General features: G+C 41.7%; 1 protein-coding gene, 1 long non-coding RNA gene and 2 other non-coding genes across 20 annotated transcripts in view; all 4 read right to left on the bottom strand.

The window, feature by feature from the left end:
* Matr3 (matrin 3) overlaps positions 1–16,763 on the bottom strand; it is a 46,232-nt gene that overhangs the window by 28,707 nt on the left and 762 nt on the right. For 2 of the 17 annotated variants that reach the window (XM_017600886.3, XM_063277180.1), the window contains exons 2-4: positions 16,114–16,148; positions 14,251–14,440; positions 13,473–13,536 (exon numbers count right to left, since the gene is read on the bottom strand). The gene's annotated coding sequence lies outside the window, so the exon portion shown is untranslated. Of the gene's footprint in view, positions 1–7,027; positions 7,986–13,472; positions 13,537–14,250; positions 14,441–16,113; positions 16,149–16,763 lie in introns of those variants that run through there. The other 15 variants (XM_063277175.1, XM_006254534.5, XM_063277187.1 and 12 more) reach the window with 14 other exon arrangements.
* On the bottom strand, positions 12,953–13,189 carry Snhg4 (small nucleolar RNA host gene 4 (non-protein coding)). Its single transcript, NR_038078.1, has one exon. It is a non-coding gene; the product is annotated as a small nucleolar RNA host gene 4 (non-protein coding) (long non-coding RNA).
* On the bottom strand, positions 13,661–13,857 carry Snora74a (small nucleolar RNA, H/ACA box 74A). The gene has a single exon (XR_005496537.1). It is a non-coding gene; the product is annotated as a small nucleolar RNA SNORA74 (small nucleolar RNA).
* Positions 15,931–16,027, bottom strand: Mir1949 (microRNA 1949). The gene has a single exon (NR_037361.1). It is a non-coding gene; the product is annotated as a microRNA 1949 (primary transcript).

Genomic DNA, 16,763 nt, shown 5'->3' with positions numbered 1-16,763 from the left:
TATTACAATCAAAGCCTTAATTGTTCAAAAGTCTGTTTTTTGAAAAATTATAATAGTATTTTGTTGTACATAAAAAAGACCATATTTTAAGGAAACAATCATTAGGTTACAGAGACATCAATTACATTCTTGTACTTTACATGAAAACAGTGGATCTGGAAAACTTAAGGAAAAAGACAACAAAAACTGGATGTTAGAAAAACTCAGAGAAGGGAGAACAAACAATATAAATCCTATGACAAGTGCAATTCCACAAGAACCACTTCTTTATCGCTTTTAACATACTTAATTTCAAAATGCAGCTAAGAACAACACTGAAGTAGTATTACTCAAAAAAGAAAAGTTGGATTTTTAACTGATACAAAACAAATACATTGACACACCCCACACTCCCACCCTGGGCCAGCAGTAGTGCTCATAAATATAAACTAAGCACTTAAGCTGAGGTAGTAGAAGTACTGTGACTTTGAGGCTACACAGTTCCACACACACTTCCTGGAACCTGGCTTCAGAAAAACTTAGAACAAAGAAGAGAAATCAGGTATGAAAAGCACTGCTCAGAAAATATGAAAATGGTGCCACTAGAATTTTTAGTCAATGAACCTACAATATACAAGCCATCTTTAAGGGTTCATTCCCATGGGACCTGCCTCATTAGTGAAGTTAACAAAATACTGAAATACTTATTAAAAGTTCAAGTGCTGGGGATCATTTACATAGCTCAGTGGGTAAAGGAATGCCTAGAAAGACCAGTTACACAGACAGAAAGGTTTGGGAATGACCCCAAAGAATTGTCTTGTGTGGTACTTGCTGTTCTACATCCTCGTTGCAGCATGTTCTTATCCCCAATTACAAGTAAACAAAATTTATTTTTTAAAATTAGGGAGATGAAAGCTTGAGATGTTACCCAGTGAGTAGAGTGCTTTTAAAACCTTAGGCTTAATCTCCAACATGGATATGTCACTCAATTGTGACCCTAGCACAATGTCCATTCAAGATGCTCTTGCTTCCACTTCCAGAGCACTGACAGTAAAGGCAGGAAGATCATAAGTGAAGGTCATTTTCAGCTACAAAGACAGTTTGATGCTGCCTGGGCTCCCTTCAGAGAACTAACCCACAATTGTTCTTCCATTCTCCAAACACAAAGCATCCCCACCCTCTAAAATCAGGAAAAACAAAACTCATCAAGATGACCTATAATTTTACTTTAGGTAGGATGGATGGGAAATAGTTCGCTTTTCAACTGCCACTACCACACACACAAAAATGAATGAATGCAATTTACTACAATATGAAAATCAATTTACAATTTTCTTTATACTGGATCTCAGTCTACATAGTAAGTTTAGAGTTACATAGTAAGACCCTGTTTCAAAACAAAAATATTTTTATTTCATGTTTGCAGTGAAAATGAGTATAGTTATAGGATAGCTTGCAGAAATTAGTAATCTTCTTCCAATATGTGGGTCCTGGGGACTAAATAAATTCAGGATGTCAGGCTTGGTTAAAAGTAAATTAACCCAATAATCAAAAATTTGACCACTTTATTTCATGTAACAATACAACTCTCCTCCCTGAGTATAAAATATTCTTTATTGGATTTTTTTTTTAATTAAAAAGAATACTAGGTCTAAGTTGACTGGTGCTTGCCTGAGTTTAATGCCTTGAAGTAAAGTTTTAAAAGGCTAGGGCGTAGTGGTAGGAGTTTAATCTCTGCACTGAGTCAGAGACTGGGATATTGCTTGACTAACCATTGTAGTCTAATCGGTAATATCAGGCCAAATGAGACCTGGTCTCAAGATGTATGGCATTCCTGAGGACACCTGGCACTGTTCAACTCATTTCTTCATACAGTCTAAAAAATGACAACTAAAATAGGCCAGAAAAGAAAAAAAAGGGGCTGGGGATTTAGCTCAGTGGTAGAGTGCTTACCTAGGAAGCGCAAGGCCCTGGGTTCAGTCCCCAGCTCCGAAAAAAAAGAACCAAAAAAAAAAAAAAAAAAAAAGTTGGGGATTTAGCTCAGTGGTAGAGTGCTTGCCTAGGAAGCGCAAGGCCCTGGGTTCGGTCCCCAGCTCCGAAAAAAAAAAAAAAAAAAAAAAAAAAAAAAGAAAAAAAAAACTGTTAGAAGTTATCTATTATTATTACATGTACCTTGAGTTACATTCTCGATTATATAAAATAATCTCTTATTAAAAAATACATTTTTAAGTCTGCATGTGGTGTTACTATTGTGATACCAGTACTTAGCCGACTGAGAAAGGAAATTTCTAGATCAACTTGAGCTAGAGTGGGTACCAAGCCAGTCATGGTGACATAGCAAGACAATCTCTAAAACTAAAGTAACACAGAACAAATTAAAACAAGAGAAGTTAACTAATTGGATGGTGATTTAACCACAAGTTAAGACATAACCAAGAAAGTAGAAACATGCAGGCAAAAACATCATTCATTATACATTAAACTCTAAACTCACACACACGCACGCACGCGTTATGAATAGCTACCAAACCTCAATCCTTTCATTATTTTCTCCTCTTGAGCCATACAAAAGGATGGCAAAGGCAAAAAATTTTTTAGGTTTTTCTGCTTTTGGGTATATGCTGTGAGGGCAGGCATTGTGTATGCCACACTACAGTGCATAACTCTCAAAAGTCTATTCTAGGAAGTGGAGAGATGGTTCAGAAGACCTGAATTTGGCTCCCAGTACCCACACAGCAGCTAATAAACCATCTGGAACCTCAGTTCTAGGGTATCCGCAACTCGTTTCTGCAGGCACCATGCATGAATGCAGTAAACCTGTAAACACAGAGTCAAAACATTCATATAGGGCTGGAGAGATGGCTCAGCGGTTAAGAGCACCCGACTGCTCTTCCAGAGGTCATGAGTTCAATTCCCAGCAACCACATGGTGGCTCACAACCATCTGTAGAGAGATCTGATGCCCTCTTCTGGTGTATCTGAAGACAGCTACAGTGTACTTATATATAATAAATGAATAAATAAAAAAACAAAAAAAAAAACAAAAAAAAACATTCATATAAAATTAGAAGTCTTCTGCCACCTTGTGGACTCCAAGATCAAATTTAGGTCATCACACTAGTGCCTCTACCCAATGTATAGCTCACTGACACCTAAATGTTTTATCAAAGTCAAACACACGAAATATGCTTTTTCTTTTAAAGATTTTTAAGATTTATTTATTGTGTATTTATTGAGTTCTGCCTGAATGTACACTTGCACACCAGAAGGGGGCATCAGATCCCATTACAGATGGTTGTGAGCCACCATGTGGTTGCTGGGAATTGAACTCAGGACTTTGGAAGAGCAGCCGGTGCTCTTAACCTCTGAGCCATCTCTCCAGCCCAACACACAAAATATTTAAATAACAATATGTCATTACTAGCAGATGGCATGGATGGTTCATTATCAATCTCAAGTCAATATCATTTATAAAGGCTGCAGAAGCTTTAGATTACAGTTATGAGCCACCATATTTATTTATAAGATTAGGACTTTCAAATTTTCTTTCACCACGCTCCTGAGTTTCAAACCCAGGGTCTCATTTATGATAAGCAGATACTCTATAACAGAGCTATTCGCTCCAAGCCCAAGGGGGAAGACTTTTAGACCAGTCTAAGATTCATGTTCAAGAACAGGGGTGACAGTCATTCTTTAGAAGTTCCATTTGGTTGAGCTGGAGATAGGGCTTAACCATGAAAGAACACAGTTTAGGGCTGGAGAGATGGCTCAGCGGTTAAGAGCACCCGACTGCTCTTCCAGAGGTCATGAGTTCAATTCCCAGCAACCACATGGTGGCTCACAACCATCTGTAAAGAGATCTGATGCCCCCTTCTGGTGTATCTGAAGACAGCTACAGTGTACTTATATATATAATAAATAAAATAAATCTAAAAAAAAAAAAAAAAAAAAAAAAAAAAAGAACAGTTTATTCTTTCAAAGGATAAACCCAGCACCCACATGGTGGCTCACAACCAGTAACTTTAGTTTCAAGGTATACCCTCTATGGGCATTAAGCACATATGCAGTAGGGTTGGGGATTTAGCTCAGCGGTAGAGGGCTTGCCTAGCAGGCGCAAGGCCCTGGGTTCGATCCCCAGCTCCGGAAAAAACTAAAAAAAAAAAAAAAAAAAAAAAAAGCACATATGCAGTGTGCGCATACACACGCACACACACAAAATTTTTTAAAAAACATTTCATTTGGAGGCTGGGATGTAGTTCACTGGTAGAGCACTTAATGTGTAAGGTCATAGAATCAATACTTAGAATCATAAAAACAATATATATACTTTTTTAAAAAAAATCTGCCACTCATTAAATCTTGCAGAAGGCTTTAATAAAAGTTAGCAGCACAGGGCTAGAAATGACTTAGTAAAACTGTTTGAGGACAACTCAAGTGCAGAGGATGAACATCTGTAATCCCAGCACTTCTACAGGAGACGGGAGTCAGAGAGATCCAAAAGTTGGAAGGCTAGATAGCTTGGAGTACAAAGCAGAGTGGAGTGTAATTCTACCTCAAATAAGATAGAAGGTCCATACATGTGAGCCTGCATTTGTTCCTGCACAAATACAAGAAGTTACATAGCAAGACTCTGTTTTAAAAACAAAAAACAAACAAACAAAAAAAACCAGAAACTATATTTTCTGTATGTGCTCCTGATTGACATATACTGACCTTAACTGGATTTGAGGGGCAGAGAGGTGATACTATGCATTTTATTCCAGATAATTTTCTCCATTGTGGTTTCTTTCTGTTCCACTTTTAGTTTTTCACACATTTTTTTATTTCAGAACAGCTTGTGGTGTTGCATGCCTTTAATCCCAGTGTTGGGGAAGCAGCAACAGCAGCAGCAATCTCTGAGACTGAGGCTAGCCTGATCTACACAAGGAAACTCAGTTTCAAAAATAAAAACAAAAAGGAATTTTAAAACAAAGAGAACATATTCTGTTCAGATGTACTAGATTTTTGTCATTTCTGAACATTCCAATTTCCAGTTTGTTAGAAGCTAGTTTACTTTTATCTTAATTCTTAAAAATGTATGATACTAAAACCTATCAGAGTCTGATCTGATTAGGACCTCTGTCATGTATACCTACATACTCATTTTTCCAGATTACTAAAGCAAATGGCACATACCTGCTGTCTTAGCACTTGGGAGACAGAAGCAGGAAAAGCTGGAGGCCAGACTGGGTTATAGCGCCAAGACCATAATCCAACACACAACAAAACCCCCAAATAGTAAATGTAACTTTCATATTTCAAAAAATTACCAGGCAAGAAATCAACCCTAGTATATTAATCTTCAGAGACAAGATTTTTGGGTGCATTTTTTCTTTAACACATTTCTTCAATAAATCAAAGTCGACATCAGTGATACTTTCCTTTCCAGGTAATGGTATAAGCATATTACTCTCCTCTTAAAATGTTATTTAAAAGTAGCTGTATAGATTTCCATTTCGAAATAACACAGATCCCCCCAACAAACTGAAGTTTTCAGAGTCAAATTTTATGTGCCTACCAACAAGCCCCGAACCTTTGTTCATAACTGATTAAGAGTGAAACCACTCAACTCAATCAAGTTAAAATAGCATTCTTTAAAACCGCCATTATTAATGTTTACCAAACACAATCTGACTGTTAGGATAAATTCCTTTAAGTGCAACCTTTCCATTTTAAGGACTATTTTTTAAGGGCCACACTGGTAGCATTGTCATTATAAAATTAAGACTTAAATTCTCAAGCTGGGAATGGTAATGAACATCATTTAACTTCAGTGCTCAGGAGGCAGCAGCAGGTCAATCTCTTTCTTGTGAGTTCGAAGCCAGCCTGGTCTAATTCTAGAAAAAAAAAAAAAAACTGTCTCAAAAAAAAAAAAAAAAAGACTTAATCTCTCTTCTACCACAGCATTTATGTGAACCATGATACTTCCACAATTATGTACGATATATTATCACTGCACTCCTTCTTTAATCTCAATGCAAAACCTGTTACCTGTTGGGCAAAAACTATGTTTTTTAAGGATTATATAACCAACCAGATTAATCTTCTCGTAGTACTTTGGTGACATCTGCGTTGGTAAAAACATTTAAGTGCAAAGGCAACCTTGGGGTTTTTTGCAGTAAAACACTTTCTCCTCCCTTCTAAATTCCTGAAATGCTAATGTTCAAAAGTTATGAAGAGAACTGGCAGGGCGTGGTGGCACAAGCCTGTAGGTAATTCAGCTCTAAGGAAGTTAAGACAAGAGGTACAGCCACTCAAAAACAGCCTCCAGCTGTCTCGAAAAGAAATCTACATAACGCGGAGTGACTTAACTGCTAGTACAATAATGTTTTGAGACAATCTTGTTATCACCCAGACTGGCCCTAAGTCAGGGCAATTCTCCTGCTTGTTCTCTTGAGTGACGCTATTTATTACAGATATTCGTCATTACGCCCAGCAATTAGGAGCTTTTTCAACACCTATGGAAAACCGCCTAAGATATAATTAAATTTTGCCCGCATAGTCAAGTCTAAATTTACCTGGGCGAAACATGTTGGGCCGACTGACAAGTTAGCCCATTTAAATATGCAGCACGCAGCATCAAATTAAAAAAAAAATCCTACGAACATTTCCTATGAAACCAGCGACACGAAATTTCAGGGCTCCAGAAAGACTAGAAATTACAGAACCACATCTAGACCTTCTAGAAACGTCTAGATAAATAACTGTAACCTATCCAATATAGAAATATTCCACAGAAGGGGCTATTCCACAAGACACTCACAGAACAGGAAACCCGCCTAAGGAACAAACACCTACGGTAAAAGAAAAACACAAAAGCATGGCAAAGCACTATCAGTGAAAAGATTGAAGGACTACAAAACCACGGTTCTCCAAACCCTTTGTCTGAAAACCGGAAGGTCCCACAACACACGATCCTGTCCAGAGGAACCTGGACTATTTTAATAGTGAAAAGAAATGTGTGGGAACTGATTAAATAAACAAATAACCTAGCATGCAAAGAGCTTTACCAAAGACGCAATTCAAAATCCTAGCGTTAACGTTTCATTTTCGGCCATTTTTACGCAACTGCGGGGGGGTGGGGGTGGGGGTGGGGGTGGGGAGGAATTGTTCCAGATGTCTGGCTAAAACGCGCGCGGGCGAGGGACGCGGGAGTCTTGGGAATGGGGCAATACAAGGCGGTGGATGAGGAATGGCAGAATTTTGACGCCGGAGAAAGAAACGTTGGTCAAAACACGCAAGCTTTTCACATCCTACGAAATCCTCCATTTTGGGTACTTTTTCAGAGGAAAAACGGCAAACGCACTATACGGGACCTGCGCTCCCACGGACTTTTACTTAGCTTTAACTATCCTCCTCAAATGGCAGGCCCCAGTGGACGGTCGGTCGGTCCCTCAGGCTTCGAACGCTCCTCCCTCCTCCTCAGCGCCGCGGCCCGCGTGTAACGGGCTCGTCCCGCCCCCGCCCACTGCGAGTCTAGGGCGCAGGACGCTCGGCGGACAAGCACACCTCCGGCCCCTCGGCTCTCCCGCAGCATCCCGGGCCGCTGCCTGGCTGCGTACCTTCCACTACAACTGCTCACCTCCGCCGCCCGAGGAGGCAGGCTGCGCCGCCACTACACTCCTAACATGGCGGCCGCCGCTCGGGCGGCTCACATACGCAGCGCCGAAGGAGGCAGAACGGACGAGCCGGAGAGAGCAGGAGCGGCGTGCCAGCTCCCTACAGCCTCAGCCACGGCGGCCGTCCGGCTCTGAAAAGACGCAGAGAGCCCCCAGCCACCCACCCGGACTCTTACCCTCTTCACGCCTACCTTAGGGGAAGGGAGAGGGAAAAGGAGAGATACCTCTCTCAGCGAGCGGGACGCGGAGGCTCCCACAATCCCCCGCAGCAACGGCGCTGGCAGGAGGTGGTGACTGAACGAGAACCAAATCTCGCGAGAGCGCCCGTTCCCACCCCCGCCCCAGTTCTAGTTCGGCACGCGCTAGGCCCCTCCTCCTGCGTGGGGTGGGCACCTGACACCCACGCGGCCCGCGTTGTTCTCCAAGGCTTAGGAACGTTCCCTCTTCCCGCGAAGGCGGGAAGGTGGCACCAGATAGTCTACAGGTTCGAATACCTCTCTGAAAAATGCTCTGCATCTCAACATCTACATAATGCTGCAAAATATAAGTTAGCAGCGTTAGGTGGGACTCTCTACATTCTCCAATGAGGACATGTAACCAGAATGAACTAAAGTTTTAGTTATTTTTTTTTTTTTATCGTGTCAAGCCAGGAGAGGAAGAGAGGGGGAGAGAGAGAGAGAGAGAGAGAGAGAGAGAGAGAGAGAGAGAGAGAGAGAGAGAGAGAGGGGAAGAGCGGAAGGAAGAGTGAGAGTGAGGAAAAATAAAGTTTTAGTTATTTAACCAGAGTTTCTGCTCCTAATGGCTAAGGGCCTGGGAGCTGAGATGCTGGTCATTTATAAAATCCACGATTCTCCCGTTTTGAGATAATATAAAGTCCAGCAGGCTAAAAACACCCTCCAAGAACTTAGAATTTGGAAGGCAGAGAATCTTCCTACATAGCTATGGGCAGCTTTCTGTGGGGTGGCAATGCTACTTATGCAAAACCAGATCATTTTGACAGTTTAAAAGATGCAAGGCTCAGCCTCCCAGTTAGCAACTTGACTAATAGATGTTGTATTAAAGGAAAACAGGGTTCAATGAGGACTGCAGAAACAGAAATCAGTTCGTTATGACAGAAGCCATAGCTATTAAATACAATTGGCAGAGAGACATCTTACATAAGGGGAGGCTGGAAAAAGGAAACAAACTACTATAGAAGTCACTAATAGAAATGTCTCTAAAGACATCAGAATAGAGATGAAATTTAAAGTTTTGTTGGGGGACAAGGGTATTAATCAATTTTAGTTTTTTCTGACAATTATATGTGGAACAAGTTAAACTCTGTGTTGGAGGACAGGAATAAAAGCTATAACCAAGATCATGGTTTCAAGTGATAACAAGACTCAACGGTCATTGAAATACCAAGATCTCCCTGTCAAATTTCAAGTCACAATACACTTTATCAAACATTTGCAAAACTCTAATGGCATCTCTTGATTTCAAAGAAATCAAACACTTTTTTATTGAAGATCTGTAGTATAGTGGAAGACAAATTACTGGTCCTAGGAGATTCATCACAAAAACGATTTGGAAGATTGTATTCATAAAGTACATTTTAATAGCTTGGGGATACAAAGTTAGGAAGACCATCCTCTGATGAGGCAGACATTTGGCCTTAAGGAGGGTTAGGCTATGAGCAGGGACTCTTATTTGGGCTTCAGTGGTGTGGCCTCCACCAGGGATGGTAAGAATAAAGCCTTCAAAGCAGGAAAAATTGCTAAGAGTTTTTAAAGGTCTAGGTGACCAGCCTGGTGCAGATATATGATGGGATTTTCCAATGTCAAGCTTTAAGAGTGGAAGGCTCAGGACCTGACCTGGAAATAAGGCTTTCCAACCAGGAAATGCATCTGTGTAGGACAAAATGCATTAAAGCATTTGCCTTAAGCCTGCAACCCCAACTGAGGCAAGTGCGAGAGCAGTCTAGATTAAGACCCTGCCTTACAGAAATCACATCCATACCATATTTATCTGGTAAGTATAGGAAACACATTATCAATGTATTTTGGGGGATTGCAGATTAAACACAGGGATTTATAATATGTTGCAAGGAAGGACAGTATATTTCATATTTCCAAGGGGATTGAACCCAGCATCTCATAAAACCCTGTGACTGAATCCAGTCTCCAATTCAGTAATTACTGTCAGATTTGACAAAAGTTGGGGATGTAGTTCAGCCAGTCGGTTACTTGAAGCTTTGTGCTGAGGTTCAGTCCTCAACATAACTGAGGCAGTGTCTGCAGGTCTGTAAGGCTGGAGGTTCAAGAGTCCTACATACCAAGACAGGTGAGTTTTGGTTAGTCACCATAATTTTACATTTATTTATCTTTAATATAATCTGCCATGAACTTAGCCACAAACACCAATGGTCTTTCCTCCCGTTGAATTAGGAGTCTAGTAGTTTTATTCATTGCCTTAAAATGGTCCTGGGTTCAATCTCCCCAGAATGGGGAAATGTGTATATCTTATACGAAGCAGGAGGTTTACCATGCCTGTAACTGCAGTACTCAGCAAGAGCCTCTTACTCAAAAACACAAAGCAGCAGCTTAGGTAGTGGGAGAATGATTTGGCAATTAAGTGTGTGGTGTTTTTGTAGAGGACCGAAGCTCAGTTTCAGGAAACCTTGAAGAGGTGGTTGACAAATGCTCCTCCTACAGTTCGGCATTCACACCCTCAGGAACTCTGTATCATTAACATAACCTTTAAAGCAAAGCATCCAACACGTCTAAGTGATTATAGAGAAGGTACAAGCACATGGCCCCATGATCCATCCCCAGCAACTGTCCATGAAGATTAACTTTACCTACAGGATCTTCCTTGTCAATCGGTCAGATTGGACAACTCTCACCAATTGCCAGGTAAAGGGGAGCCAGGTAGCACACTCAACACACAGACTTCTGGTCATTGTACCTTCTCCTCCAGAGGCTGGGAAAACTGCCCAGACAGAAACCTTTTAATGAGGTCTCACCGTGTATAACCTTGGCTGCTAATGGATAGATCCCAGCCCAGAAACCTATCCCAGAGAAAGAACTGGGAACGCTGACGTTACTTTTATACAATGAATGGCTGTTTGCTTGATTTCCTTTTCAGGCTAACCTGAAAGCAAGGCGGCAAACTGATTTCCTTCAGTTAGGGCAAGGGTGCTGCTAGGTAAAAACCTCAAGCATTAGTTCATTAGCTCAGTGAGACTGTTCTCCTAAGAGTTGCTCACAGCTCCATTTATGGGAGCCATTCACAAGCCCCAAGAGTCATTTCCACTCTTTTCAAGTCCTTAATTAGTTGCTCTCACCTGCCCTTTCCTTCTGTGCAGATTCCTAGGGGCTAGAGAGGCTTTTTTTGTGTCCCACTGGGATCTCTAGAATTTATCCCTCTGGGTTTTTTCTAATTGTAATCGAGACTTGGCCCAACATTTCAAGAAAGATGTCACTTGTTTAAACCGTGTCTAGGGCTGGAGAGATGGCTCAGTGGTTAAGAGCACTGATAGCTCTTCCAGAGGTCCTGAGTTCAAATCCCAGCAACCACGTGGTGGCTCACAACCATCTGTAATATACATTAAATAAAAATTAAAAAAAAAGTTTAAACTGTGTCAAAGTAATGAATGGCCATTATTAATGGCTGCACTAGTCGCCTACTTTTTTTTCGGAGCTGGGGACTGAACCCAGGGCCTTACGCTTGCTAGGCAAGTGCTCTATCTACCACTGAGCTAAATCCCCAACCCCATGCCTACTTATTCTTAACTTGTTCCCTTTAATGTATACAGATGTGGGACATAAAACATGTTCAGAGCAATTTGCCAACACTACCTGTTGCCCTTCTTCAGTACCCAGGTTTAGTTCTGAGCACCCACAGTGACTCACATCCCAGTTTAACCTTCAGTTCTAGGGCATCTCTCAACCTCATAGGCACCAGGAACACTCATCAGATCCCCTGGGTCTTTAGTTAAAGATGATTGTGATCTACCCTGTGGATGGTTGGCATTGAACCCTAGGGTCCTCTGGAAGAGCAAGCAGGCCCTTTAACTGATAAACTGTCTCCTCAACTTTCCCCCACAAAATAATAAAACAGTGTAAGTTGTTTTGAATGCTTTAATGATTCAACTTGAATTTAGCAGGACCTAAAGGACAACTGGGATAAGTAGTGACTAATTAACTCCATTTATCAATTAGTAAATCCCATTAAATTACTTTAGTTGCATTATCTATGGCATTGAAACCCCCAGGACAGGGAATCCATGCATTAATAGCCACAGTATTATCTTCTTTCAAGATCACAGACAACCAAGCTGTAAGCATGCCTACCCATGGCCAGGAAGGCAACCTGAACAGTCCAAGAGCCAAACTTCTGTAGAAGGCTTAATGGATAAAGCTGCCTCCTGCCAAGCCCACAGCTTAGTTGGATTCCCAGGACTCACATGGAAGAAAGAGGGTGAACTCAGTGGTGCCCTCGGACGCCCACTAGTGTTGTGAGCAGCATATGCATTCCCACTCAAAATCAAAGTACAAAATTAAAATTGCTGCAGGAAGGGCATGGTGGCAACTTGCAGGTACCAGAATGCTTTCAAGACACAGTAAGGTTACTGTTCTGTGAAGTTTAAGGCCAGTAGTGGTTATACAAGACTGTCTCCAAAATGGCGATCAACCAGATGTGGCACCTGTAATCCCATGACAGGAGACAGGCTGCAGGATCTGCCAGATGTGATGGTCTTTACTTATTCCAGCACTTCAGGGATGGAGGCGGTTTAGGTACGAGGCCAACCAAACATATGAGGACCCATGTGAAAAAGTGTTGGATCTGGACAGATGGCTCAGTGGTTACCTTGCTGGTCCTCTAGAGCACCAAGTTCTCAGCACCCATTCCCGCAGATTAAAAGTCCTCTGCTGCCCTCTAGGGGCATACACATGTTTAAATTTTGCTTTAAGCCCATTACAAATGGAGAGAACAACTATGATGGAAGCCATATAAGCCCAGAGGTAAGAAATAAGTATGATTCGGATTCTTCAGGATAATTTAGTCACCTTATCCTTCTACAATAAGGAACACCAATGAAAGCTTAGCAAGTGGTTCATGAATCGAGTACTTGGAAGGCTGACCCAGGAGAATTATATGTAGAGAAAACTGTGAAGATACATATTGATACCTGACTAATGCTGTTCAATCCTCAAGGTCAGAAATGTTACTAATCCTTATCCTGCTATCTCTTTGTCAATGTGCCTTGGGAAGATCTTAAGCTTTCAAACATTTGGGAACGTTGACTCTGAAATTGCCAATGAAATCCCAATGTCAGTGTTCATCAGTTATGTTTTATTGGAATATAGCCATGTTCATTTGCCGATACATTACTTTTCACACACAGAAGCAACATAGTTGCAAAAGCCAAAGACAGTACTAACAACATTTACTATAGGGATAAAAAATAAAAATAAAAAATATTAAAAAATAAATAAATAAATAATAAAAATAAATTTAAAAAGTCTTTATAAACCTTTGCTTTTACAAAGCAGTATCCTAAACTTTCTGGAACATTCTAAGATGGCTACCATCCAACTAGATATGTCTGAAAACCACTTACTTTTTAATTAGCAAGTAGCTAGCCATATGTAGTACACAGATATCATCTAGCCCCCCCCCCAAATTATAGCTGGAGATGTATGTAACTCAGAGGTCGTGGGTGTGAGCTGTCCCATCTGCCAAAGCATAGCTGGACTTCATTCTCTGGAATTTCATCAGTTCTGTAACCCTCTAAGGCAAACTTAACTTCCCCCATCTGAACTGAAGTACCTCTACATCAGAGACCACATACATTACTCAAAACCCGGTGTAGTCAGAAACCTGAAGTCCTGGATGGACGCAGATCTCATTCAGCTCTAGAATAAGGAGGAAAAGGTGACACACTGTCAGTAAGGTTCACGGCTTAGTACATGTGAGGCAAGTGTCCTATAAACACACAGCTTTGTCCCTGTCCCAATTCTTTTGTCTGTTAACATGAAAATTGTTCGCACCTAGACTAGGACCAACTCCACAAGGAGTCATTCCACTCTCAGGGATGCAATACACTGCCTGAAGGTACTCAGCACCAAACACCAAAACAGTGCTTGGAGCCAACCCTTCTAAAGCAGCCTTTGCTCTTCCAACAGTGTAACACAATCACAGGCACCACACAGCCTGGGCAGCTGACAACTGCTGGACTGTTCCAGAAATCCCTCTCCCTTCCCATCTCATGCATCCCAGGACCACCCCAGGTAGCTGACATGAATACAGAAATCACAGAAGTCTCTATGCTCTCAGCTTTGTCCAACAGCCTCTGCCCTTTGGCAGGAACCAAACTTAGACACTTAGCAGTGAACAGAAACAAGATACATTGTTATCTAAGACATAGAATATTCCTACAAGTCATTCCTTAGTTGGAATGGCAGACACAAAAATATTTTATGCTACTTTCAAACAAACAAAACAAAAACCCCCCCAAAGTTCTACAGTAAGTGGCAAGAGTGAACTTGTTTCCCAATTGTTTCCTGATACATACAAAGTAGTCCACAGGCCTGGCAGAGGAAGCAGTCAATGCTAGAATAGACACTCACCTGAGAACCACAGCACCCTGCTGTGGATCATTCTTTTTTGTTTTGTTTTGTTTTCTTTTCTTTTCCGGAGCTGGGGACCGAACCCAGGGCCTTCCAGGGCCTTCCTCTTGCTAGGCAGGCGCTCTACCGCTGAGCTAAATCCCCAATCATTCTTTTAGCCTGGTGAAGACCACCCTACTTTCAAGGCATCCTAAAAAAAAAAAAAGCAAGCTTTAGCAACTTACAGCACCTGAACAGTGCACAACATTCTTAAACTTGTAATTAACCAATTCAGTCCTTCCCTGGGTCCCACACATCTTCCCTGAGAGATGAATCAGTTAAGAGCAAAGATAGGGGACAGCCTTATTCTGGGTACACGACAGCAGGTGGGGAGTTGATCCGAGTTTAGACATATGGTTTAAATAGCAAATATTCTAAGTTGCTAGAAGTGGGATCGATGTCAGGTGAGGAATAAGAATTTGAGGGACAAAATAGACAGATACCTAGAAAGTTATGTCAATGCTAGTGCACCAGAGGCTAAGTAAGGCAGGGTCAGTGGCCTATTTGGAGGGTATTTTCAGAGCTAAGCTGGTGCTATTAGAAAATAGTAGTAGGGGTTGGGGATTTAGCTCAGCGGTAGAGTGCTTGCCTAGCAAGCGCAAGGCCCTGGGTTCGATCCCCAGCTCTGAAAAAAAAAAAAAAGAAAAAAAAAGAAAATAGTAGTAACAAAGCAATTATGGGCATGAATCCAAGAGCAGGTAGAGGGAGTGATAGAAAATTAGGAATGGACTCCTGTCAGCAGAACTGATAAATTCTACCGACCCCATGGAATGTGCTTAACCTCGGGTGCCTGGTAAAGATTTATTTTCATGGTTCCTCTCAAGTCACCCAGGATGTAGGGTAAGAGTTCTGGAAATTGGTCAAGGTGGCCTGTGCATAGCTTGGCTACAACTGTCCCCAGCATCCACCCAGCTTCAGGGGTATCCCGCTGGGTCATGGAACTTCACAAGGTAGGTGCTAAGGCAGCCTGGCAAAGACCCATGCCCACAGGGAAGAGAAAAGGTAGGGGCACAGGTGGTGCATCAGAGGACGCTACCAACCCTTCAGGATAGGTGAGTCTTATTACATAAAGATCGTGTCTTCCTGTGGAAACCAGGGTGTTAACTGTGTTGGCTCTCTCAGATAATCACTAGATTCATCTTGAGTGACCACTGCTTGCCTAAAACTGAGGTAAAATCAGCATTCTAGTAATAAAGGGGGAACCTAACGGTTCACAGTTCTGTTTGACCTAAGCCAGTTCTCAGAACCCCATGATCAATCAATATGCATATTTATCGAGACAGAAATCAGAATACTAATATTTTTGAAATTGGGCACCTAGGTTGCCTGGACAATCTGAAGGGGTCCTGCATACTACAACACCAGACTCAATATTCCCAACAGGGAGCTCACTAAAGGGGATCATGATTTAGCTTTTATTATTGTGGAGAGAGGAAATGATATATTTTTAATCAAAGTGCAGTCCAATAACTCCCTTCACTGCCTCAGGCCCACTTCCAACCATTCACAGGTATAAACCTTGATTTTTTCTCCTATTTATATCCCTCACTGGCTCTTACTCAGTTCCATTTCCAAGTTGTGATTTAAGCAACTAACCTCCATGTAGGAGTTTAGGTTTCTTCCTGCAGAACTTACTCTTCATGGGTAAGCAACTATGCTGACATCCTGGTATAGTTAACAACAGAGTTGGCATGAACCAGGCCCAGAATGCCAACCAGCTATTGGCTGCTTTTCTCCCAGCCGTGTAACACTTGCCTAGGTACAAGGAAACCTAGGTAGCTGCCTACAGCTGGGGCAAAAGAGAACTAGCTGAACTGTACTTACCAGGGCAAGCATCTCCTCAAACTGGCAGCTGGGCACTATGAAATCAAAACATCCTAGATTAGAGTCAGTCAACACCCGCACAGTTTAAAAAAACAGAACCCATCTCTGGCCCTCAAATCCCCTTCATTTTGTTGGGCTGAGTCCAAGAAACAGTGGAGAAACAGCTTAACTTTTGGAACTCTACTCCCAAATAACCATTCCATTAACCAAGTCTACTACCTGGAGTTCTCATGTGTGGAATGGCAGGAAACAGTATCCCTGTATATCAGGTAGAAGGACCACAGTGCACCGCGATCTGGTGGCTGAACCCTGGAATCTTAAGCTGTAGGAAGCCAAGCCAAGCCACTGCCTTCAGGGTCTGGAGAGATAGTGGTTAAAAGAACACTGACTGCTCTTCCAGAGGTCCTGAGTTCAAAACCCAGCAACCACGTGGTAGCTCACAACCATCTGTAATGGGATCTGATGCCCTCTTCTGGTGTGTCTGAAGACTAGTGTACTTAAGTAAATCTTTAAAAAAAAAAAGAGAGAACCAGCCATCCTGCACTTCTCAAAAAGCCAAACGTAACAAAAAATAAATAAATAAATAAATAAAAAGAAAAAACCCCACAGGATATATGATATACAGTGTACACTCAGTTTAACAACAAAAT

The sequence above is a fragment of the Rattus norvegicus genome, chromosome 18, assembly GCF_036323735.1.
Source record: "Rattus norvegicus strain BN/NHsdMcwi chromosome 18, GRCr8, whole genome shotgun sequence".
Classification (NCBI taxonomy): domain Eukaryota; kingdom Metazoa; phylum Chordata; class Mammalia; order Rodentia; family Muridae; genus Rattus; species Rattus norvegicus.
Note: the sequence above shows the minus strand (reverse complement) of the source record. Positions and strands in the feature narration are given on the sequence as shown.